This window comes from Schistocerca serialis, chromosome 1, assembly GCF_023864345.2.
Source record: "Schistocerca serialis cubense isolate TAMUIC-IGC-003099 chromosome 1, iqSchSeri2.2, whole genome shotgun sequence".
In the NCBI taxonomy this organism is placed as follows: Eukaryota; Metazoa; Arthropoda; class Insecta; order Orthoptera; family Acrididae; genus Schistocerca; species Schistocerca serialis.
The window spans coordinates 7,658,720-7,685,445 of record NC_064638.1 but is presented as its reverse complement, the minus strand read 5'-3'; positions in this window follow the sequence as shown (position 1 = coordinate 7,685,445).

Below are 26,726 nucleotides of genomic sequence, written 5' to 3'. Positions count from 1 at the left end.
TGGAACACTCAAATTGCGTCGAAATTCACTACATCGTCCTCCAGCCGACTTGTGTGCTAGGGGATATTGCTGCCTTGGGCACCTTATCGTCGTTCCTCTGTGAGTCTAGATTTTCGAATCCGACGCAAAACGAATAGTTAATTGTAACGTTCAAAGGTTCCTAATGACGATAGAATACTCAAATTGCGTCGAGATTCAATACGTCGTAGTCCAGCCGACTTGTCTCCAAGGGGATATTGCTGCCTCGGGCACCATATGGTCCGTCTCCTGTGAGTCTAGATTTTCGAATCCGACTCAAAACTTGTAGTTACTTGTAACGTTCAGGGACTCCTAATGACGATGCAACACACAAATTACGTCGAGATTCAAAACATCGTCCAGCCGCCGACTTGTCTCCAACGGGATATTGCTGCCTCGGGCACCATGTGGTCCGTCCAATGTGAGAGCAGATTATCGAATCCGACGCAAAAAAGATAATTCATTGTAACGTCCAGTGCCTCCTACTGACGAAGGAACACTCTAATTGCGTCGAAATTCAATACATCGTCCTCCAGCCGACTTGTCTCCATGGGTCTATTGCTACCTCGCTCACCTTATGGTCGTTCTCCTGTGATTCTAGATTTTCGAATCCGACGCAAAACTGATGGTTAATTGTAACGTTCATGGCCTCCTAATGACGATGGAACACTCAAATTGCGTCGAGTTTCAATACATCGTCCTCCAGCCGACTTGTCTCCAAGGGTCTATTGCTGCCTCGGGCACCTTATGGTCGTTCTCCTGTGAGTCTAGATTTTCTGATCCGACGCATAACTGATAGTTTATTGTAACGTTCTGCGTCTCCTAATGACGTTAGAACACTCAAATTGCGTCGAAATTTAATACATCGTCCTCCAGCCGACTTGTCTACAAGGGGATATTGCTGCCTCGGGCACCTTATTGTCCGCCTCCTGTTAGTCTAGATTTTCGAATCCGACGCAAAACTGATAGTTAATTGTAACGTTCATGGCCTCCTAATGACGATGGAACAATCAAATTGCGTCGAGATTCAATACATCGTCCTCCAGCCGACTTGTCTCCAAGGGTCTATTGCTGCCTCGGGCACCTTATGGTCGTTCTCCTGTGAGTCTAGATTTTCGGATCCGACGCATAGCTGATAGTTAATTGTAACGTTCAGCGCCTCATAATGTCGATAGAACACTCAAATTGCGTCGAGTTTCAATACATCGTCTTCCAGCCGACTTGTCTACAAGGGTCTATTGCTGCCTCGGGCACATATTGTCGTTCTCCTGTGAGTCTACATTTTCGGATCCGACGCGAAACTTATGGTTAATTGTAACGCTCAGAGCCTCCTAATGACGATGGAACACTCAAATTGCGTCGAGATTCAATACATCGTCCTCCAGCCGACTTGTCTCCATGGGTCTATTGCTAACTCGCTCACCTTATGGTCGTTCTCCTGTGAGTCTAGAATTTCGAATCCGACGCAAAACTGATGGTTAATTGTAACGTTCAGGGCCTCCTAATGACGATAGAGTACTCAAATTGCGTCGCGATTCAATACATCGTCCTCCCGCCGACTTGTCTCCAACGGGATATTGCTCCCTCGGGCACCATGTGGTCCGTCTCCTTTGAGTCTAGATTTTCGAATCCGACGCTAAAATGATAGTTAATTGTAACGTTCAGGGCCTCTTAATGTCGAAGGAACACTCAAATTGCGTCGAGATTCAATACATCGTCCTCCAGCCGACTTGTCTCCAAGGGGAGATTGCTGCCTCGGGCACCATATAGTCCGTCTCCTGTGAGTCTAGATTTTCGAATCCGACTCAAAACTTGTAGTTACTTGTAACGTTCAGGGCCTTCTAAATGACGATGTAACACTCAAATTACGTCGAGATTCAAAACATCGTCCACCCGCCGACTTGTCTCCAACGGGATATTGCTGCCTCGGGCACCATGTGGTACGTCTCCTGTGAGTGCAGATTATCGAATCCGACGCAAAAAAGATAGTTAATTGTAACGTTCAGGGCCTCCTATTGACGAAAGAACACTCAAATTTCGTCGAAATTCAATACATCATCCTCCAACCGACTTGTGTGCTAGGGGATATTGCTGCCTCGGGTACCTTATCGTCGTTCCTCTGTGGGTCTGGGTTTTTTTTAATCCGACGCAAAACTAATATTTAATTGTAACGTTCAGGGCCTCCTAATGACGATAGAGTACTCAAATTGCGTCGAGATTCAATACGTCGTCCTCCAGCCGACTTGTCTCCAAGGGGATATTGCTGCCTCGGGCACCATATGGTCCATCTCCTGTGAGTCTAGATTTTCGAATCCGACTTAAAACTTGTAGTTACTTGAAACGATCAGGGCCTCCTAATGACGATGTAACAATCAAATTACGTCGAGATTCAGTACATCGTCCACCTGCCGACTTGTCTCCAACGAAATATTGCTGCCTCGGGCACCATGTGGTCCGTATCCTGTGAGTGCAGATTATCGAATCCGACGCAAAAAAGATAGTTAATTGTAACGTTCATGGCCTCTTAATGACGAAGAAACACTCAAATTGCGTCGGAATTCAATACATCGTCCTCCAGCCGACTTGTCTCCATGGGTCTATTGCTACCTCGCCCACCTTATGGTCGTTCTCCTGTGAGTCTGGATTTTCGAATCCGATGCAAAACTGATGGTTAATTGTAACGTTCATGGCCTCCTAATAATGATGGATCACTCAAATTGCGTCGACATTAAATACATAGTCCTCCAGCCGACTTGTCTCCATGGGTCAATAGCTACCTCGCTCACCTTATGGTCGTTCTCCTGTGAGTCTGGATTTTCGAATCCGATGCAAAACTGATGGTTACTTGTAACGTTCATGGCCTCTTAATGACGATGGAACACTCAAATTGCGTCGAGATACAATTCATCGTCCTCCAGCCAACTTGTCTACAAGGGTCTATTGCTGCCTCGGGCACATATCGTCGTTCTCCTGTGAGTCTAGATTTTCGAATCCGACGCGAAACTGATAGTTAATTGTAACGTTCAGGGCCTCCTAATGACGATGGAACACTCAAATTGCGTCGAGATTCAACACATCGTCCTCCAGCCGACTTGGCTCCAAGGGGATATTGCTGCCTCATGCACCATACTGGTCCGTCTCCTGTGAGTCTAGATTTTCGAATCCGACGCAAAAATGATAGTTAATTGTAACGTTCAAGGCCTCCTAATGACGAAGGAACACTCAAATTGCGTCGAGATTCAATACATCGTCCTCCAGCCGACTTGTCTCCAAGGGTCTATTGCTGCCTCGGGCACCTTATGGTCGTTCTCCTGTGAGTCTAGATTTTCGGATGCGACGCATAACTGATAGTTAATTGTAACGTTCAGCGCCTCCTAATGACGATAGAACACTCAAATTACGTCGAGATTAAATACATCTTCCTCCAGCCGACTTGTCTACAAGGGGATATTGCTGCCTCGGGCACCTTATGGTCCGCCTCCTGTTAGTCTAGATTTTCGAATCCGTTGCAAAACTGTTGGTTAATTGTAACGTTCATGGCCTCCTAATGACGATGGAACACTCAAATTGCACGAGATTCAATACATCGTCCTCCAGCCGACTTGTGTGCAAGGGGTTATTGCTGCCTCGGGCACCTTATTGTCGTTCCTCTGTGAGTCTAGATTTTCAAATTCGACGCAAAACTAATAGTTAATTGTAACGTTCAGGGACTCCTAATGACGAATTAACACTCAAATTGCGTCGAAATTCAATACATCGTCCTCCAGGCGACGTGTCTCCAAGGGTCTATTGCTACCTCGCTCACCTTATGGTCGCTCTCCTGTGAATCTAGATTTTCGAATCCGACGCAAAACTGATGGTTAAATAAAACATTCATGGCCTTCTAATGACGATGGAACACTCAAATTGCGTCGAGATTCAATACATCGTCCTCCAGCCGACTTGTCTCCAAGCGTGCATTGCTGCCTCGAGCACCTTATGGTCGTTCTCCTGTGAGTCTATATTTTCGATTCCGACACATAACTGATAGTTAGTTGTAACGATCAGGGCCTCCTAATGACGATGAAACACTCAAATTGCGTCGCGATTCAATACATCGTCCTCCAGCCGACTTCTCTCCAAGGCTCAATTGCTGCCCTTGGCACCTAATGGTCTTGCTCCTGTGAGTCTAGTTTTTTGAATCCGACGCAATACTGATTTTTAATTGTAACGTTCAGGGCCTCCGAATGACGATGGAACACTCAAATTGCGTCGCGATTCAATACATCGTCCTCCAGCCGAATCGTCTCCAAGGGTCAATTGCTGCCTTTGGCACCTAATGGTCTTGCTCCCGTGAGTCTAGATTTTCGAATCCGACGCGAAACTGATGGTCAATTGTAACGTTCATGGCCTCTTAATGACGATGGAACACTCAGATTGCGTCGAGATTCAATACATCGTCCTCCAGCCGACTTGTCTCCATGGGTCTATTGCTGCCTCGGGCACCTTATGGTTATTCTCCTGTGAGTCTAGATTTTCGGATCCGACGCATAACTGATAGTTAATTGTAACGTTCAGCGCCTCCTAATGACGATAGAACACTCAAATTGCGTCGAGATTCAATACATCGTCCTCCAGCCGACTTGTCTACAAGGGTCTATTGCTGCCTCTGGCACATAACGTCGTTCTCCTGTGAGTCTAGATTTTCGAATCCGACGCGAAACTGATAGTTAATTGAGACGTTCAGGGCCTCCAAATGACGATGGAACACTCAAATTGCGTCGAGATTCAATACATCGTCCTCCAGCCGACTTGTGTGCTAGGGGATATTGCTGCCTCGGGCACCTAATCGTCGTTCCTCTGTGAGTCTAGATTTTCGAATCCGATGCAAAACTAATAGTTAAGTGTAACGTTCAGGGCCTCCTAATGACGATAGAAAACACAAATAGCGTCGAGATTCGATACGTCGTCCTCCAGCCGACTTGTCTCCAAGGGGATATTGCTGCCTCGGGCACCATATGGTCCGTCTCCTGTGCGTCTAGATTTTAGAATCCGACTCAAAACTTGTAGTTACTTGTAACGTTCAGGGTCTCCTAATGACGATGTAACACTCAAACTACGTCGAGATTCAATTCATCGTCCACCCGCCGACTTGTCTCCAACGGGTTATTGCTGACCGGGCACCAAGTGGTCCGCCTCCTGTGAGTGCAGAATATCGAATCCGACGCAAAAAAGATACCTAATTGTAACGTTCAGGGCCTCCTAATGACGAAGGAGCACTCAAATTGCGTCGAAATTCAATACATCGTCCTCCAGCCGACTTGGCTCCATGGGTCTATTGCTACCTCGCTCACCTTATGGTCGTTCTCCTGTGAGTCTAGATTTTGGAATCCGACGCAAAACTGATGGTTAATTGTAACGTTCATGGCCTCCAAACGACGATGGAACACTCAAATTGCGTCGAGATTCAATACATCGTCCTCCAGCCGAATCGTCTCCAAGGGTCAATTGCTGCCTTTGGCACCTAATGGTCTTGCTCCCGTGAGTCTAGATTTTCGAATCCGACGCGAAACTGATGGTCAATTGTAACGTTCATGGCCTCTTAATGACGATGGAACACTCAAATTGCGTCGAGATTCGATACATCGTCCTCCAGCCGACTTGTCCACAAGGGGATTTTGCTGCCTCGGGCACCTTATGGTCCGCCTCCTGTGAGTCTAGATTTTCGAATCCGACGCAAAACTGATAGTTAATTGTAACGTTCAAGGTCTCCTAATGACGATGGAACACTCAAATTGCGTCGAGATTCAATACATCGTCCTCCAGCCGACTTGTCTCCAAGGGCATATTGCTGCCTCGGGCACCTTATGGTCGTTCTCCTGTGAGTCTAGATTTTCAAATCCGACGCAAAACTGATGGTCAATTGTAACGTTCATGGCCTCTTAATGACGATGGAACACTCAAATTGCGTCGAGATTCAATACATCGTCCACCCGCCGACTTGTCTCCAACGGGATATTGCTCCCTCGGGCACCATGTGGTCCGTCTCCTGTGAGTCTAGATTTTCGAATCCGACGCTAAAATGATAGTTAATTGTAACGTTCAGGGCCTCTTAATGTCGAAGGAACACTCAAATTGCGTCGAGATTCAATACATCGGCCTCCAGCCGACTTGTCTCCAAGGGGAGATTGCTGCCTCGGGCACCATATGAGCCGTCTCCTGTGAGTCTAGATTTTCGAATCCGACTCAAAACTTGTAGTTACTTGTAACGTTCAGGGCCTTCTAATGACGATGTAACACTCAAATTACGTTGAGATTCAAAACATCGTCCACCCGCCGACTTGTCTCCAACGGGATATTGCTGCCTCGGGCACCATGTGGTACGTCTCCTGTGAGTGCAGATTATCGAATCCGACGCAAAAAAGATAGTTAATTGTAACGTTCAGCTCCTCCTATTGACGAAAGAACACTCAAATACCGTCGAAATTCAATACATCATCCTACAACCGACTTGTGTGCTAGGGGATACTGCTGCCTCGGGCACCTTATCGTCGTTCCTCTGTGAGCCTGGGTTTTTTTGAATCCGACGCAAAACTAATAGTTAATTGTAACGTTCAGGGCCTCCTAATGACGATAGAGTACTCAAATTGCGTCGAGATTCAATACGTCGTCCTCCAGCCGACTTGTCTCCAATGGGATATTGCTGCCTCGGGCACCATATGGTCCATCTCCTGTGAGTCTAGATTTTCGAATCCGACTTAAAACTTGTAGTTACTTGAAACGTTCAGGGCCTCCTAATGACGATGTAACAATCAAATTACGTCGAGATTCAGTACATCGTCCACCCGCCGACTTGTCTCCAACGGGATATTGCTGCCTCGGGCACCATGTGGTCCGTATCCTGTGAGTGCAGATTATCGAATTCGACGCAAAAAAGATAGTTGATTGTAACTTTCATGGCCTCTTAATGACGAAGAAACACTCAAATTGCGTCGGAATTCAATACATCGTCCTCCAGCCGACTTGTCTCCATGGGTCTATTGCTTGCTACCTCGCTCACCTTATGGTCGTTCTCCTGTGAGTCTGGATTTTCGAATCCGATGCAAAACTGATGGTTAATTGCAACGTTAATGGCCTCCTAATAATGATGGATCACTCAAATTGCGTCGACATTAAATACATAGTCCTCCAGCCGACTTGTCTCCATGGGTCTATAGCTACCTCGTTCACCTTATGGTCGTTCTCCTGTGAGTCTGGATTTTCGAATCCGATGCAAAACTGATGGTTAATTGTAACGTTCATGGCCTCTTAATGACGATGGAACACTCAAATTGCGTCGAGATTCAATACGTCGTCCTCCAGCCAACTTGTCTCCAAGGGTCTATTGCTGCCTCGGGCACCTTATGGTCGCTCTCCTGTGAATCTAGATTTTCGAATCCGACGCAAAACTGATGGTTAAATCTAACATTCATGGCCTTCTAATGACGATGGAACACTCAAATTGCGTCGAGAGTCAATACATCGTCCTCCAGCCGACTTGTCTCCAAGGGGATATTGCTGCCTCGGGCACATATTGTCGTTCTCCTGTGAGTCTAGATTTTCGAATCCGACGCGAAAGTGGTAGTTAATTGTAACGTTCAGCGCCTCCTAATGACGATAGAACACTCAAATTGCGTCGAGATTCAATACATCGTCCTCCAGCCGACTTGTCTCCAAGCGTGCATTGCTGCCTCGAGCACCTTATGGTCTTTCTCCTGTGAGTCTATATTTTCGATTCCGACACATAACTGATAGTTAATTGTAACGATCAGGGCCTCCCAATGACGATGGAACACTCAAATTGCGTCGCGATTCGATACATCGTCCTCCAGCCGACTTCTCTCCAAGGCTCAATTGCTGCCCTTGGCACCTAATGGTCTTGCTCCTGTGAGTCTAGTTTTTCGAATCCGTCGCAAAACTGATTTTTAATTGTAACGTTCAGGGCCTCCGAATGACGATGGAACACTCAAATTGCGTCGCGATTCAATACATCGTCCTCCAGCCGACTTGTCTCCAAGGGTCAATTGCTGCCTTTGGCACCTAATGGTCTTGCTCCCGTGAGTCTAGATTTTCGAATCCGACGCGAAACTGATAGTTAATTGTAACGTTCAGGGCCTCTTAATGACGATGGAACACTCAAATTGGGTCGAGATTCAATACATCTTCCTCCAGCCGACTTGTCTCCAAGGGGATATTGCTGCCTCGGGCAGCTTCTGGTCGATCTCCTGTGAGTCTAGATTTTCGAATCTGACGCAAAACTGATGGTCAATTGTAACGTTCATGGCCTCTTAATGACGATGGAACACTCAAATTGCGTCGAGATTCAATACATCGTCCTCCAGCCGACTTGTCTCCAAGGGTCTATTGCTGCCTCGGGCACCTTATGGTTATTCTCCATTGAGTCTAGTTTTCGGATCCGTCGCATAACTGATAGTTAATTGTAACGTTCAGCGCCTCCTAATGACGATAGAACACTCAAATTGCGTCGAGATTCAGTACATCCTTCTCCAGCCGACTTGTCTACGAGGAACTATTGCTGCCTCGAGCACATATCGTCGTTCTCCTGTGAGTCTAGATTTTCGAATCCGACGCGAAACTGATAGTTAATTGTAACGTTCAGGGCCTCTTAATGACGATGGAACACTCAAATTGCGTCAAGATTCAATACATCGTCCTCCAGCCGACTTGTCTCCAACGGTTTATTGCTGACTCGGGCACCATGTGGTCCGTCTCCTGTGAGTGCAGAATATCGAATCCGACGCAAAAAAGATACCTAATTGTAACGTTCAGGGCCTCCTAATGACGAAGGAACACTCAAATTACGTCGAAATTCAATACATCGTCCTCCAGCCGACTTGTGTGCTAGGGGATATTGCTGCCTCGGGAACCTTATCGTCGTTCCTCTGTGAGTTTAGATTTTCGAATCCGGCGCATAAGTAATAGTTAATTGTAACGTTCAGGGCCTCCTAATGACGATAGAGTACTCAAATTGCGTCGAGATTCAATACGTCGTCCTCCAGCCGACTTGTCTCCAAGGGGAAATTGCTGCTTCGGGCACCATATGGTCCATCTCCTGTGAGTCTAGATTTTCGAATCCGACTCAAAACTTGTAGTTACTTGTAACGTTCAGGGCCTCCTAATGACAATGTAACACTCAAATTACGTCGAGATTCAACACATCTTCCACCCGCCGACTTGTCTCCAACGGGACATTGCTGCCTCGGGCACCATGTGGTCCGAATCCTGTGAGTGCAGATTAACGAATACGACGCAAAAAAGATAGTTAATTGTAACGCTCAGGGCCTCCTAATGACGAAGGAACACTCAAATTGCGTCGAAATTCAATACATCGTCCTCCAGCCGACTTGGCTCCATGGGTCTATTGCTTTCTCGCTCACCTTGTGGTCGTTCTCCTGTGAGTCTAGATTTTCGAATCCGACGCAAAACTGATGGTTAATTGTAACGTTCATGGCCTCTAAACGACGATGGAACACTCAAATTGCGTCGAGATTCGATACATCGTCCTCCAGCCGACTTGTCCACAAGGGGATACTGCTGCCTCGGGCACCTTATGGTCCGCCTCCTGTGAGTCTAGATTTTCGAATCCGACGCAAAACTGATAGTTAATTGTAACGTTCATGGTCTCCTAATGACGATGGAACACTCAAATTGCGTCGAGATTCAATATATCGTCCTCCAGCCGACTTGTCTCCAAGGGCATATTGCTGCCTCGGGCACCTTATGGTCGTACTCCTGTGAGTCTAGATTTTCGAATGCGACGCAAAACTGATGGTCAATTGTAACGTTCATGGCCTCTTAATGACGATGTAACACTCAAATTACGTCGAGATTCAATACATCGTCCCCCGCCGACTTGTCTCGAACGGGATATTGCTGCCTCGGGCACCATGTGGTCCGTCTCCTGTGAGTCTAGATTTTCGAATCCGACTCAAAACTTGTAGTTACTTGTAACGTTCAGGGACTCCTAATGACGATGCAACACACAAATTACGTCGAGATTCAAAACATCGTCCACCTGCCGACTTGTCTCCAACGGGATATTGCTGCCTCGGGCACCATGTGGTCCGTCCAATGTGAGAGCAGATTATCGAATCCGACGCAAAAAGATAGTTCATTGTAACGTTCAGTGCCTCCTAATGACGAAGGAACACTCAAATTGCGTCGAGATTCAATACGTCGTCCTCCAGCCAACTTGTCTCCAAGGGTCTATTGCTGCCTCGGGCACCTTATGGTCGCTCTCCTGTGAATCTAGATTTTCGAATCCGACGCAAAACTGATGGTTAAATCTAACATTCATGGGTTTCTAATGACGATGGAACACTCAAATTGCGTCGAGAGTCAATACATCGTCCTCCAGCCGACTTGTCTCCAAGGGGATATTGCTGCCTCGGGCACATATTGTCGTTCTCCTGTGAGTCTAGATTTTCGAATCCGACGCGAAAGTGGTAGTTAATTGTAACGTTCAGCGCCTCCTAATGACGATAGAACACTCAAATTGCGTCGAGATTCAATACATCGTCCTCCAGCCGACTTGTCTCCAAGCGTGCATTGCTGCCTCGAGCACCTTATGGTCTTTCTCCTGTGAGTCTATATTTTCGATTCCGACACATAACTGATAGTTAATTGTAACGATCAGGGCCTCCCAATGACGATGGAACACTCAAATTGCGTCGCGATTCGATACATCGTCCTCCAGCCGACTTCTCTCCAAGGCTCAATTGCTGCCCTTGGCACCTAATGGTCTTGCTCCTGTGAGTCTAGTTTTTCGAATCCGTCGCAAAACTGATTTTTAATTGTAACGTTCAGGGCCTCCGAATGACGATGGAACACTCAAATTGCGTCGCGATTCAATACATCGTCCTCCAGCCGACTTGTCTCCAAGGGTCAATTGCTGTCTTTGGCACCTAATGGTCTTGCTCCCGTGAGTCTAGATTTTCGAATCCGACGCGAAACTGATAGTTAATTGTAACGTTCAGGGCCTCTTAATGACGATGGAACACTCAAATTGGGTCGAGATTCAATACATCTTCCTCCAGCCGACTTGTCTCCAAGGGGATATTGCTGCCTCGGGCACCTTCTGGTCGATCTCCTGTGAGTCTAGATTTTCGAATCTGACGCAAAACTGATGGTCAATTGTAACGTTCATGGCCTCTTAATGACGATGGAACACTCAAATTGCGTCGAGATTCAATACATCGTCCTCCAGGCGACTTGTCACCAAGGGTCTATTGCTGCCTCGGGCACCTTATGGTTATTCTCCTGTGAGTCTAGTTTTCGGATCCGTCGCATAACTGATAGTTAATTGTAACGTTCAGCGCCTCCTAATGACGATAGAACACTCAAATTGCGTCGAGATTCAATACATCCTTCTCCAGCCGTCTTGTCTACAAGGGTCTATTGCTGCCTCGAGCACATATCGTCGTTCTCCTGTGAGTCTAGATTTTCGAATCCGACGCGAAACTGATAGTTAATTGTAACGTTCAGGGCCTCTTAATGACGATGGAACACTCAAATTGCGTCAAGATTCAATACATCGTCCTCCAGCCGACTTGTCTCCAACGGTTTATTGCTGACTCGGGCACCATGTGGTCCGTCTCCTGTGAGTGCAGAATATCGAATCCGACGCAAAAAAGATACCTAATTGTAACGTTCAGGGCCTCCTAATGACGAAGGAACACTCAAATTACGTCGAAATTCAATACATCGTCCTCCAGCCGACTTGTGTGCTAGGGGATATTGCTGCCTCGGGAACCTTATCGTCGTTCCTCTGTGAGTTTAGATTTTCGAATCCGGCGCATAAGTAATAGTTAATTGTAACGTTCAGGGCCTCCTAATGACGATAGAGTACTCAAATTGCGTCGAGATTCAATACGTCGTCCTCCAGCCGACTTGTCTCCAAGGGGAAATTGCTGCTTCGGGCACCATATGGTCCATCTCCTGTGAGTCTAGATTTTCGAATCCGACTCAAAACTTGTAGTTACTTGTAACGTTCAGGGCCTCCTAATGACAATGTAACACTCAAATTACGTCGAGATTCAACACATCTTCCACCCGCCGACTTGTCTCCAACGGGACATTGCTGCCTCGGGCACCATGTGGTCCGAATCCTGTGAGTGCAGATTATCGAATACGACGCAAAAAAGATAGTTAATTGTAACGCTCAGGGCCTCCTAATGACGAAGGAACACTCAAATTGCGTCGAAATTCAATACATCGTCCTCCAGCCGACTTGGCTCCATGGGTCTATTGCTTTCTCGCTCACCTTGTGGTCGTTCTCCTGTGAGTCTAGATTTTCGAATCCGACGCAAAACTGATGGTTAATTGTAACGTTCATGGCCTCTAAACGACGATGGAACACTCAAATTGCGTCGAGATTCGATACATCGTCCTCCAGCCGACTTGTCCACAAGGGGATATTGCTGCCTCGGGCACCTTATGGTCCGCCTCCTGTGAGTCTAGATTTTCGAATCCGACGCAAAACTGATAGTTAATTGTAACGTTCATGGTCTCCTAATGACGATGGAACACTCAAATTGCGTCGAGATTCAATATATCGTCCTCCAGCCGACTTGTCTCCAGGGGCATATTGCTGCCTCGGGCACCTTATGGTCGTTCTCCTGTGAGTCTAGATTTTCGAATGCGACGCAAAACTGATGGTCAATTGTAACGTTCATGGCCTCTTAATGACGATGGAACACTCAAATTGCGTCTAGATTCAATACATCGTCCTCCAGCCTACTTGTCTCCAAGGGTCTATTGCTGCCTCGGGCACCTTATGGTTATTCTCCTGTGAGTCTAGATTTTCGGATCCGACGCATAACTGATAGTTAATTGTAATGTTCAGCGCCTCCTAATGACGATAGAACACTCAAATTGCGTCGAGATTCAATACATCGTCCTCCAGCCGACTTGTCTACAAGGCTCTATTGCTGCCTCGGGCACATATCGTCGTTCTCCTGTGAGTCTAGATTTTCGAATCCGACGCGAAACTGATAGTTAATTGAGACGTTCAGGGCCTCCTAATGACGATGGAACACTCAAATTGCGTCGAGATTCTATACATCGTCCTCCAACCGACTTGTGTGCTAGGGGATATTGCTGCCTCGGGCACCTTATCGTCGTTCCTCTGTGAGTCTAGATTTTCGAATCCGACGCAAAACTAATAGTTAATTGTAACGTTAAGGGCCTCCTAATGACGATAGAACACTCAAATTGCGTCGAGATTCGATACGTCGTCCTCCAGCCGACTTGTCTCCAAGGGGATATTGCAGCCTCGGGCACCATATGGTCCGTCTCCTGTGAGTCTAGATTTTCGAATCCGACTCAAAACTTGTAGTTACTTGTAACGTTCCGGGTCTCCTAATGACGATGTAACACTCAAATTACGTCGAGATTCAACACATCGTCCACCCGCCGACTTGTCTCCAACGGGATATTGCTGCCTCGGGCACCATGTGGTCCGTATCCTGTGAGTGCAGATTGTCGAATTCGACGCAAAAAAGATAGTTAATTGTTGCGTTCAGGGCCTCCTAATGACGAAGGAACACTCAAATTGCGTCGAGATTCAATATATCGTCCTCCAGCCGACTTGTCTCCAAGGGCATATTGCTGCCTCGGGCACCTTATGGTCGTTCTCCTGTGAGTCTAGATTTTCGAATGCGACGCAAAACTGATGGTCAATTGTAACGTTCATGGCCTCTTAATGACGATGGAACACTCAAATTGCGTCGAGATTCAATACATCGTCCTCCAGCCTACTTGTCTCCAAGGGTCAATTGCTGCCTCGGGCACCTTATGGTTATTCTCCTGTGAGTCTAGATTTTCGGATCCGACGCATAACTGATAGTTAATTGTAATGTTCAGCGCCTCCTAATGACGATAGAACACTCAAATTGCGTCGAGATTCAATACATCGTCCTCCAGCCGACTTGTCTACAAGGCTCTATTGCTGCCTCGGGCACATATCGTCGTTCTCCTGTGAGTCTAGATTTTCGAATCCGACGCGAAACTGATAGTTAATTGAGACGTTCAGGGCCTCCTAATGACGATGGAACACTCAAATTGCGTCGAGATTCAATACATCGTCCTCCAACCGACTTGTGTGCTAGGGGATATTGCTGCCTCGGGCACCTTATGGTCGTTCTCCTGTGAGTCTAGATTTTCGAATCCGACGCAAAACTGATGGTTAATTGTAACGTTCAGGGCCTCCTAATGATGATGAAACACTCAAATTGCGTCGAGATTAAATACATAATCCTCCAGCCGACTTGTCTCCATGGGTCTATTGCTACCTCGCTCACCTTATGGTCGTTCTCCTGTGAGTCTAGATTTTCGGATCCGGCGCAAAACTGATGGTTAAATGTAACATTCATGACCTCCTAATGACGATGGAACACTCAAATTGCGTCGAGATTCAATACATCGTCCTCCAGCCGACTTGTCTCCAAGGGGATATTGCTGCCTCGGGCACCTAATGGTCGTTCTCCTGTGAGTCTATATTTTCGATTCCGACACATAACTGATAGTTAATTGTAACGTTCAGGGCCTCCTAATGGCGATGGAACACTCAAATTGCGTCGCGATTCAGTACATCGCCCTCCAGCCGACTTGTCTCCAAGCGTCCATTGCTGCCTCGGGCACCCAATAGTCGTTCGCCTGTGAGTCTATATTTTCGATTTCGACACATAACTGAAAGTTAATTGTAACGTTCAGGAGCTCCTAATGACGATGGAACACTCCAATTACGTCTAGATTCAATACATCGTCCTCCAGCCAACTTCTCTCCAAGGCTCAATTGCTGCCTTTGGCACCTAATGGGCTTGCTCCTGTGAGTCTAGTTTTTTGAATCCGACGCAAAACTAATGGTTAATTGTAAGGTTCAGGGCCTCCGAATGACGATGGAACACTCAAATTGCGACGCGATTCAATACATCGTCCTCCAGCAGACTTGTCTCCAAGGGTCAATTGCTGCCTTTGGCACCTAATCGTTTTGCTCCCGTGAGTCTAGATTTTCGAATCCGACGCGAAACTGATAGTTAATTGTAACGTTCAGCGCCTCCTAATGACTACAGAACACTCAAATTGAGTCGAGATTTAATACATCGTCTTCCAGCCGACTTGTCTACAAGGGTCTATTGCTGCCTCGGGCACATATCGTCGTTCTCCTGAGAGTCTAGATTTTCGTATCCGATGCGAAACTGATAGTTAATTGTAACGTTCAAGGCCTCCTAATGACGATGGAACACTCAAATTGCGTCGAGATTCAATACATCGTCCTCCAGCCGACTTGTGTGCTAGGGGATATTGCTGCCTCGGGCACCTTATCGTCGTTCCTCTGTGAGTCTAGATTTTCGAATCCGACGCAATACTAATAGTTAATTGTAACGGTCAGGGCCTCCTAATGACGATAGAACACTCAAATTGCGTCGAGATTCAATACGTCGTCCTCCAGCCGACTTGTCTCCAAGGGGGTATTGCTGCCTCGGGCACCATATGGTCCGTCTCCTGTGAGTCTAGATTTTCGAAACCGACTCAAAACTTGTAGTTACTTGTAACGTTCAGGGTCTTCTAATGACGATGTAACACTCAAATTACGTCGAGATTCAATTCATCGTCCACCCACCGACTTTTCTCCAACGGGTTATTGCTGCCTCGGGCACCATGTGGTCCATCTCCTATGAGTGCAGATTATCGAATCCGACGCAAAAAAGATAGTTAATTGTAACGTTCAGGGCCACCTAATGTCGACGGAACACTCAAATTGCGTCGAAATTCAATACATCGTCCTCCAGCCGACTTGTGTGCTAGGGGATATTGCTGCCACGGGCACCTTATCGTCGTTCCTCTATGAGTTTAGATTTTCGAATACGACGCAAAACTAATAGTTAATTGTAACGTTCAGGGCCTCCTAATGACGATAGAGTACTCAAATTGCGTTGAGATTCAATACGTCGTCCTCCAGCCGACTTGTCTCCAAGGGGATATTGCTGCCTCGGGCACCATATGGTCCATCTCCTGTTAGTCTAGATTTTCGGATCCGACTTTAAACTTGTAGTTACTTGAAACGTTCTGGGCCTCCTAATGACAATGTAACACTCAAATTACGTCGAGATTCAATACATCGTCCACCCGCCGACTTGTCTCCAACGGGATATTGCTGCCTCGGGCACCATGTGGTCCGAATCGTGTGAGTGCAGATTATCGAATACGACGCAAAAAAAATAGTAAATTGTAACGTTCAGGGCCTCCTATTGACGAGGGAACACTCAAATTGCGTCGAGATTCAATACATCGTCCTCCAGCCGACTTGTCTCCAAGGGGATATTGCTGCCTCGGGCACCTTATGGTCGTTCTCCTGTGAGTCTAGATTTTCGAATCCGACGCAAAACTGATGGTCAATTGTAACGTTCATGGCCTCTTAATGACGATGGAACACTCAAATTGCGTCGAGATTCAGTACATCGTCCTCCAGCCGACTTGTCTCCAAGGGTCTATTGCTGCCTCGGGCACCATATGGTTATTCTCCTGTGAGTCTAGATTTTCGGATCCGACGCATAACTGATAGTTAATTGTAACGTTCAGCGCCTCCTACTGACGATAGAACACTCAAATTGCGTCGAGATTCGATACGTCGTCCTTCAGCCGACTTGTCTCCAAGGGGATATTGCTACCTCGGGCACCATATGGTCCGTCTCCTGTGAGTCTTGATTTTAGAATCCGACTGAAAACTTGTAGTTACTTGTAACGTTCAGGGTCTCCTAATGACGATGTAACACTCAAATTACGTCGAGATTCAATTCATCGTCCACCCGCCGACTTGTCTCCAACGGGTTATTGCTGACTCGGGCACCATGTGGTCCGTCTCCTGTGAGTGCAGAATTTCGAATCCGCCGCAAAAAAGATACCTAATTGTAACGTTCTGGGCCTCCTAATGACGAAGGAACACTCAAATTGCGTCGAAATTCAATACATCGTCCTCCAGCCGACTTGTGTGCTAGGGGATATTAAGCCTCGGGCACCTTATCGTCGTTCCTCTGTGAGTTTAGATTTTGGAATCCGGCGCATAACTAATAGTTAATTGTAACGTTCAGGGCCTCCTAATGACGAAGGAACACTCAAATTGCGTCGAAATTCAATACATCGTCCTCCAGCCGACTTGGCTCCATGGGTCTATTGCTACCTCGCTCACTTTATGGTCGTTCTCCTGTGAGTCTAGATTTTCGAATCCGACGCAAAACTGATGGTTAATTGTAACGTTCATGGCCTCCAAATGACGATGGAACACTCAAATTGCGTTGAGATTCGATACATCGTCCTCCAGCCGACTTGTCCACAAGGTTGCTGCCTCGGGCACCTTATGGTCCGCCTCCTGTGAGTTTAGATTTTCGAATCCGACGCAAAACTGATAGTTAATTGTATCGTTCATGGCCTCCTAATGACGATGGAACACTCAAATCGCGTCGTGATTCAATACATCATCCTCCAGCCGACTTGTCTCCAAGGGGATATTGCTGCCTCGGGCACCTTATCGTCGTTCCTCTGTGAGTCTAGATTTTCGAATCCGACGCAATACTAATAGTTAATTGTAACGTTCAGGGCCTCCTAATGACGATAGAACACTCAAACTGCGTCGAGATTCAATACGTCGTCCTCCAGCCGACTTGTCTCCAAGGGGATATTGCTGCCTCGGGCACCATATGGTCCGCCTCCTGTGAGTCTAGATTTTCGAATCCGACTCAAAACTTGTAGTTACTTGCAACGTTCAGGGTCTCCTAATGACGATGTAACACTCAAATTACGTCGAAATTCAATTCATCGTCCACCCGCCGACTTTTCTCCAACGGGTTATTGCTGCCTCGGGCACCATGTGGTCCGTCTCCTATGAGTGCAGATTATCGAATCCGACGCAAAAAAGATAGTTAATTGTAACGTTCATGGCCTCCTAATGACGATGGAACACTCAAATTGCGTCGAGATTCAATACATCGTCCTCCAGCCGACTTGTGTGCTAGTGGATATTGCTGCCTCGGGCACTTTATCGTCGTTCCTCTGTGAGTTTAGATCTTCGAATACGACGCAAAACTAATAGTTCATTGTAACGTTCAGGGCCTCCTAATAACGATAGAGTACTCAAATTTCGTCGAGATTCAATACGTCGTCCTCCAGACGACTTGTCTCCAAAGGGATATTGCTGCCTCGGGCACCATATGGTCCATCTCCTGTGAGTCTAGATTTTCGAATCCGACGCAAAACTGATAGTTAATTGTAACGTTCATGGCCTCCTAATGACGATGGAACTCTCAAATTGCGTCGAGATTCAATACATCGTCCTCCAGCCGACTTGTCTCCAAGGGGATATTGCTGCCTCGGGCACCTTATGGTCATTCTCCTGTGAGTCTAGATTTTCGAATCCGACGCAAAACTGATGGTCAATTGTAACGTTCATGGCCTCTTAATGACGATGGAACACCCAAATTGCGTCGAGATTCAATACATCGTCCTCCAGCCGACTTGTCTCCAAGGGTCTATTGCTGCCTCGGACACCTTATGGTTATTCTCCTGTGAGTCTAGATTTTCGGATCCGAAGCATAACTGATAGTTAATTGTAACGTTCAGCGCCTCCTAATGACGATAGAACACTCAAATTGCGTCGAGATTCAATACTTCGTCCTCCAGCCGACTTGTCTACAAGGGTCTATTGCTGCCTCGGGCACATATCGTCGATCTCCTGTGAGTCTTGATTTTCGAATCCGACGCGAAACTGATAGTTAATTGAGACGTTCAGGGCCTCCTAATGACGAAGGAACACTCAAATTGTGTCGAGATTCAATACATCGTCCTCCAGCCGACTTGTGTGCTAGGGGATATTGCTGCCTCGATCACCTTATCGTCTTTCCTCTGTGAGTCTAGATTTTCGAATCCGACGCAAAACTAATAGTTAATTGTAACGTTCATGGCCTCCTAATGACGATAGATCTTTCAAATTGCGTCGAGATTCGATACGTCGTCCTTCGGCCGACTTGTCTCCAAGGGGATATTGCTGCCTCGGGCACCATGTGGTCCGTCTCCTCTGAGTGCAGAATATCGAATCCGCCGCAAAAAAGATACCTAATTGTAACGTTCAGGGCCTCCTAATGACGAAGGAACACTCAAATTGCGTCGAAATTCAATACATCGTCCTCCAGCCGACTTGTGTGCTAGGGGATATAGCTGCCTCGGGCACCTTATCGTCGTTCCTCTGTGAGTTTAGATTTTGGAATCCGGCGCATAACTAATAGTTAATTGTAACGTTCAGGGCCTCCTAATGACGATAGAGTACTCAAATTGCGTCGAGATTCAATACGTCGTCCTCCAGCCGACTTGTCTCCAAAGGGATATTGCTGCCTCGGGCACCATATGGTCCATCTCCTGTGAGTCTAGATTTTCGAATCCGACTCAAAACTTGTAGTTACTTGTAACGATCAGGGCCTCCTAATGACAATGTAACACTCAAATTACGTCGAGATTCAATACATCGTCCACCCGCCGACTTGTCTCCAACGGGATATTGCTGAATCGGGCACCATGCGGTCCGTATCCTGTGAGTGCAGATTATCGAATACGACGCAAAAATGATAGTTAATTGTAACGTTCAGGGCCTCCTAATGACGAAGGAACACTCAAATTGCGTCGAAATTCAATACATCGTCCTCCAGCCGACTTGGCTCCATGGGTCTATTGCTACCTCGCTCACCTTATGGTCGTTCTCCTGTGAGTCTAGATTTTCGAATCCGACGCAAAACTGATGGTTAATTGTAACGTTCATGGCCTCCAAATGACGATGGAACACTCAAATTGCGTCGAGATTCGGTACATCGTCCTCCAGCCGACTTGTCCACAAGGTTGCTGCCTCGAGCACCTTATGGTCCGGCTACTGTGAGTCTAGATTTTCGAATCCGACGCAAAACTGATAGTTAATTGTAACGTTCATGGCCTCCAAATGACGATGGAACACTCAAATTGTGTCGAGATTCAATACATCATCCTCCAGCCGACTTGTCTCCAAGGGGATATTGCTGCCTCGGGCACCTTATGTTCGTTCTCCTGTGAGTCTAGATTTTCGAATCCGACGCAAAACTGATGGTTAATTGTAACGTTCAGGGCCTCCTAATGATGATGGAACACTCAAATTGCGTCGAGATTAAATACATAGTACTCCAACCGACTTGTCTCCATGGGTCTATTGCTACTTTGCTCACCTTATGGTCGTTCTCCTGTGAGTCTAGATTTTCGAATCCGACGCAAAACTGATGGTTAAATGTAACATTCATGACCTCCTAATGACGATGGAACACTCAAATTGCGTCGCGATTCAGTACATCGTCCTCCAGCCGACTTCTCTCCAAGGCTCAATTCCTGCCTTTGGCACCTAATTGTCTTGCTCCTGTGAGTCTAGCTTTTCGAATCCGACGCAAAACTGATGGTTAATTGTAACGTTCAGGGCCGCCTAATGACGATGGAACACTCAAATTGCGTCGCGATTCAATACATCGTCCTCCAGCCGACTTGTCTCCAAGGGGATATTGCTGCCTCGGGCACCTTATGGTCGTTCTCCTGTGAGTCTAGATTTTCGAATCCGACGCAAAACTGATGGTCAATTGTAACGTTCATGGCCTCTTAATGACGATGGAATAATCAAATTGCGTCGAGATTCAATACATCCTCCTCCAGACGACTTGTGTCCACGGGTCTATTGCTGCCTCGGGCACCTTATGGCTGTTCTCCTGTGAGTCTAGATTTTCGGATCCGACGCATAACTCATAGTTAATTGTAACGTTCAGCGCCTCCTAATGACGATAGAACACTCAAATTGCGTCGAGATTCAATACATCGTCCTCCAGCCGACTTGTCTACAAGGGTCTATTGCTGCCTCGGGCACATATCGTCGTTCTCCTGTGAGTCTAGATTTTCGTATCCGACGCGAAACTGATAGTTAATTGTAACGTTCAGGGCCTCCTAATGACGAAGGAACACTCAAATTACGTCGAAATTCAATTCATCGTCCACCCGCCGACTTTTCTCCAACGGGTTATTGCTGCCTCGGGCACCATGTGGTCCGTCTCCTATGAGTGCAGATTATCGAATCCGACGCAAAAAAGATAGTTAATTGTAACGTACATGGCCTCCTAATGACGATGGAACACTCAAATTGCGTCGAGATTCAATACATCGTCCTCCAGCCGACTTGTGTGCTAGTGGATATTGCTGCCTCGGGCACCTTATCGTCGTTCCTCTGTGAGTTTAGATTTTCGAATACGACGAAAAACTAATAGTTAATTGTAACGTTCAGGGCCTCCTAATAACGATAGAGTACTCAAATTGCGTCGAGATTCAATACGTCGTCCTCCAGCCGACTTGTCTCCAAGGGGATATTGTTGCCTCGGGCACCATATGGTCCATCTCCTGTGAGTCCAGATTTTCGAATCCGACTCTACACTTGTAGTTACTTGTAACGTTCAGGGCCTCCTAATGACAATGTAACACTCAAATTACGTCGAGAGTGAATACATCGTCCTCCCGCCGACTTGTCTCCAACGGGATATTGCTGCCTCGGGCACCATGTGGTCCGAATCCTGTGAGTGCAGATTATCGAATACGACGCAAGAAAAATAGTTAATTGTTACGTTCAGGGCCTCCTAATGACGAAGGAACACTCAAATTGCGTCGACATTCAATATATTGTCCTCCAGCCGACTTGGCTCCATGGGTCTATTGCTACCTCGCTCACCTTATGGTCGTTCTCCTGTGAGTCTAGATTTTCGAATCCGACGCAAAACTGATGGTTAATTGTAACGTTCATTGCCTCTTAATGACGATGGAACAATCAAATTGCGTCGAGATTCAATACATCCTCCTCCAGACGACTTGTCTCCAAGGGTCTATTGCTGCCTCGGGCACCTTATGGTTGTTCTCCTGTGAGTCTAGATTTTCGGATCCGACGCATAACTCATAGTTAATTGTAACGTTCAGCGCCTCCTAATGACGATAGAACACTCAAATTGCGTCGAGATTCAATACATCGTCCTCCAGCCGACTTGTCTACAAGGGTCTATTGCTGCCTCGGGCACATATCGTCGTTCTCCTGTGAGTCTAGATTTTCGTATCCGACGCGAAACTGATAGTTAATTGTAACGTTCAGGGCCTCCTAATGACGAAGGAACACTCAAATTGCGTCGAGATTCAATACATCGTCATCCAGCCGACTTGTCTCCAAGGGGATATTGCTGCCTCGGGCACCTTATGGTCGTTCTCCTGTGAGTCTAGATTTTCGAATCCGACGCAAAACTGATGGTTAATTGTAACGTTCATTGCCTCTTAATGACGATGGAACAATCAAATTGCGTCGAGATTCAATACATCCTCCTCCAGACGACTTGTCTCCAAGGGTCTATTGCTGCCTCGGGCACCTTATGGTTGTTCTCCTGTGAGTCTAGATTTTCGGATCCGACGCATAACTCATAGTTAATTGTAACGTTCAGCGCCTCCTAATGACGATAGAACACTCAAATTGCGTCGAGATTCAATACATCGTCCTCCAGCCGACTTGTCTACAAGGGTCTATTGCTGCCTCGGGCACATATCGTCGTTCTCCTGTGAGTCTAGATTTTCGAATCCGACGCAAAACTAATAGTTCATTGTAACGTTCATGGCCTCCTAATGACGATAGATCACTCAAATTGCGTCGAGATTCGATACGTCGTCCTTCGGCCGACTTGTCTCCAAGGGGATATTGCTGCCTCGGGCACCATATGGTCTGTCTCCTGTGAGTCTAGATTTTAGAATCCGACTCAAAACTTGTAGTTACTTGTAACGTTCAGGGTCTCCTAATGACGATGTAACACTCAAATTTCGTCAAGATTCAATTCATCGTCCACCCGCCGACTTGTCTCCAACGGGTTATTGCTGACTCGGGCACCATGTGGTCCGTCTCCTGTGAGTGCAGAATATCGAATCCGCTGCAAAAAAGATACCTAATTGTAACGTTCAGGGCCTCCTAATGACGAAGGAACACTCAAATTGCGTCGAAATTCAATACATCGTCCTCCAGCCGACTTGTGTGCTAGGGGATATTGCTGCCTCGGGCACCTTATCGTCGTTCCTCTGTGAGTTTAGATTTTGGAATCCGGCGCATAACTAATAGTTAATTGTAACGTTCAGGGCCTCCTAATGACGATAGAGTACTCAAATTGCGTCGAGATTCAATACGTCGTCCTCCAGCCGACTTGTCTCCAAAGGGATATTGCTGCCTCGGGCACCATATGGTCCATCTCCTGTGAGTCTAGATTTTCGAATCCGACTCAAAACTTGTAGTTACTTGTAACGTTCAGGGCCTCCTAATGACAATGTAACACTCAAATTACGTCGAGATTCAATACATCGTCCACCCGCCGACTTGTCTCCAACGGGATATTGCTGAATCGGGCACCATGCGGTCCGTATCCTGTGAGTGCAGATTATCGAATACGACGCAAAAATGATAGTTAATTGTAACGTTCAGGGCCTCCTAATGACGAAGGAACACTCAAATTGCGTCGAAATTCAATACATCGTCCTCCAGCCGACTTGGCTCCATGGTTCTGTTGCTACCTCGCTCACCTTATGGTCGTTCTCCTGTGAGTCTAGATTTTCGAATCCGAAGCAAGGTTAATTGTAACGTTCATGGCCTCCAAATGACGATGGAACACTCCAATTGCGGCGAGATTCGGTACATCGTCCTCCAGCCGACTTGTCCACAAGGTTGCTGCCTCGAGCACCTTATGGTCCGCCTCCTGTGAGTCTAGATTTTCGAATCCGACGCAAAACTGATAGTTAATTGTAACGTTCATGGCCTCCTAATGACCATGGAACACTCAAATTGCGTCGAGATTCAATACATCATCCTCCAGCCGACTTGTCTCCAAGGGGATATTGCTGCCTCGGGCACCTTATGTTCGTTCTGCTGTGAGTCTAGATTTTCGAATCCGACGCAAAACTGATGGTTAATTGTAACGTTCAGGGCCTCCTAATGATGATGGAACACTCAAATTGCGTCGAGATTAAATACATAGTCCTCCAACCGACTTGTCTCCATGGGTCTATTGCTACTTTGCTCACCTTATGGTCGTTCTCCTGTGAGTCTAGATTTTCGAATCCGACGCAAAACTGATGGTTAAATGTAACATTCATGACCTCCTAATGACGATGGAACACTCAAATTGCGTCGCGATTCAGTACATCGTCCTCCAGCCGACTTCTCTCCAAAGCTCAATTCCTGCCTTTGGCACCTAATTGTCTTGCTCCTGTGAGTCTAGCTTTTCGAATCCGACGCAAAACTGATGGTTAATTGCAACGTTCAGGGATTCCTAATGACGATGGAACACTCAAATTGCGTCGCGATTCAATACATCGTCCTCCAGCCGACTTGTCTCCAAGGGGATATTGCTGCCTCGGGCACCTTATGGTCGTTCTCCTGTGAGTCTAGATTTTCGAATCCGACGCAAAACTGTTGGTCAATTGTAAAGTTCATGGCCTCTTAATGACGATGGAACAATCAAATTGCGTCTAGATTCCATACATCCTCCTCCAGACGACTTGTCTCCAAGGGTCTATTGCTGCCTCGGGCACCTTATGGTTGTTCTGCTGTGAGTCTAGATTTTCGGATCCGACGCATAACTCATAGTTAATTGTAACGTTCAGCGCCTCCTAATGACGATAGAACACTCAAATTGCGTCGAGATTCATTAGATCGTCCTCCAGCCGACTTGTCTACAAGGGTCTATTGCTGCCTCGGGCACATATCGTCGTTCTCCTGTGAGTCTAGATTTTCGTATCCGACGCGAAACTGATAGTTAATTGTAACGTTCAGGGCCTCCTAATGACGATGGATCACTCAAATTGCGTCGAGATTCAATACATCGTCCTCCAGCCGATTTGTGTGCTAGGGGATATTGCTGCCTCGGGCACATTATCGTCGTTCCTCTGTGAGTCTAGATTTTCGACTCCGACGCAGAACTAATAGTTAATTGTAACGTTCAGGGCCTCCTATTGACGATAGATCACTCAAAATGCGTAGAGATTCAATACGTCGTTCTCCAGCCGACTTGTCTCCAAGGGGATATTGCTGCCTCGGGCACCATATGGTTCGACTCAAAACTTGTAGTTACTTGTAACGTTCATCGTCTCCTAATGACGATGTAACACTCAAATTATGTCGAGATTCAATTCATCGTCCACCCGCCGTCTTGTCTCCAACGGGTTATTGCTGCCTCGGGCACCATGTGGTCCGTCTCCTATGAGTGCAGATTATCGAATCCGACCAAAAATGATAGTTAATTGTAGCGTTCAGGGCCTCCTAATGACGAAGGAACACTCAAATTGCGTCGAAATTCTATACATCGTCCTCCAGCCGACTTGTGTGCTAGGGGATATAGCTGCCTCGGGCACCTTATCGTCGTTCCTCTGTGAGTTATATTTTCGAATCCGACGCAAAACTAATAGTTAATTGTGACCTTCAGGGCCTCCTAATGACGATAGAGTACTCAAATTGCGTCGAGATTCAATACGTCGTCCTCCAGCCGACTTGTCCCCGAGGGGATATTGCTGCCTCGGGCACCATATGGTCCAGCTCCGGTGAGTCTACATTTTCGAATCCGACTCAAAGCTTGTAGTTACTTGTAACGTTCAGGGCCTCCTAATGACGATGTAACACTCAAATTACGTCGAGATTCAATACATCGTCCACCCGCCAACTTGTCTCCAACGGGATATTGCTGCCTCGGGCACCATGTGTTCCGTATCCTGTGAGTGCAGATTATCGAATCCGACGCAAAAAAGATAGTTAATTGTAACGTTCAGGGCCTCCTAATGACGAAGGAACACTCAAATTGCGTCGAAATTCAATACATCGTCCTACAGCCGACTTGTGTACAAGGGTCTATTGCTGCCTCGGGCACATATCGTCGTTCTCCTGTGAGTCTAGATTTTCGTATCCGACGCGAAACTGATAGTTAATTGTAACGTTCAGGGCCTCCTAATGACGATGGAACACTCAAATTGCGTCGAGATTCAATACATCGTCCTCCAGCCGATTTGTGTGCTAGGGGATATTGCTGCCTCGGGCACATTATCGTCGTTCCTCTGTGAGTCTAGATTTTCGACTCCGACGCAGAACTAATAGTTAATTGTAACGTTCAGGGCCTCCGAATGACGATGGAACACTCAAATTGGGTCGCGATTCAATACATCGTCCTCCAGCCGACTTGTCTCCAAGGGTCAATTGCTGCCTTTGGCACTTAATGGTCTTGCTCTTGTGGGTCTAGATTGTCGAATCCGACGCGAAACTGATATTAATTGTAACGTTCAGGGCCTCCTAATGACGATGGAACTCTCAAATTGCGCCGAGATTCAATACATCGTCCTCCAGCCGACTTGTGTGCTAGGGGATAATGCTGCCTCGGGCACCTTATCGTCGTTGCTCTGTGAGGCTAGATTGTCCAATCCGACGCAAAACTAATAGTTAATTGTAACGTTCAGGGCCTCCTAATGACGATAATACACACAAATTGCGTCGAGATTCAATACGTCGTCGTCCAGCCGACTTGTCTCCCAGGGGTATTGCTGCCTCGGGCACCATATGGTCCATCTCCTATAGG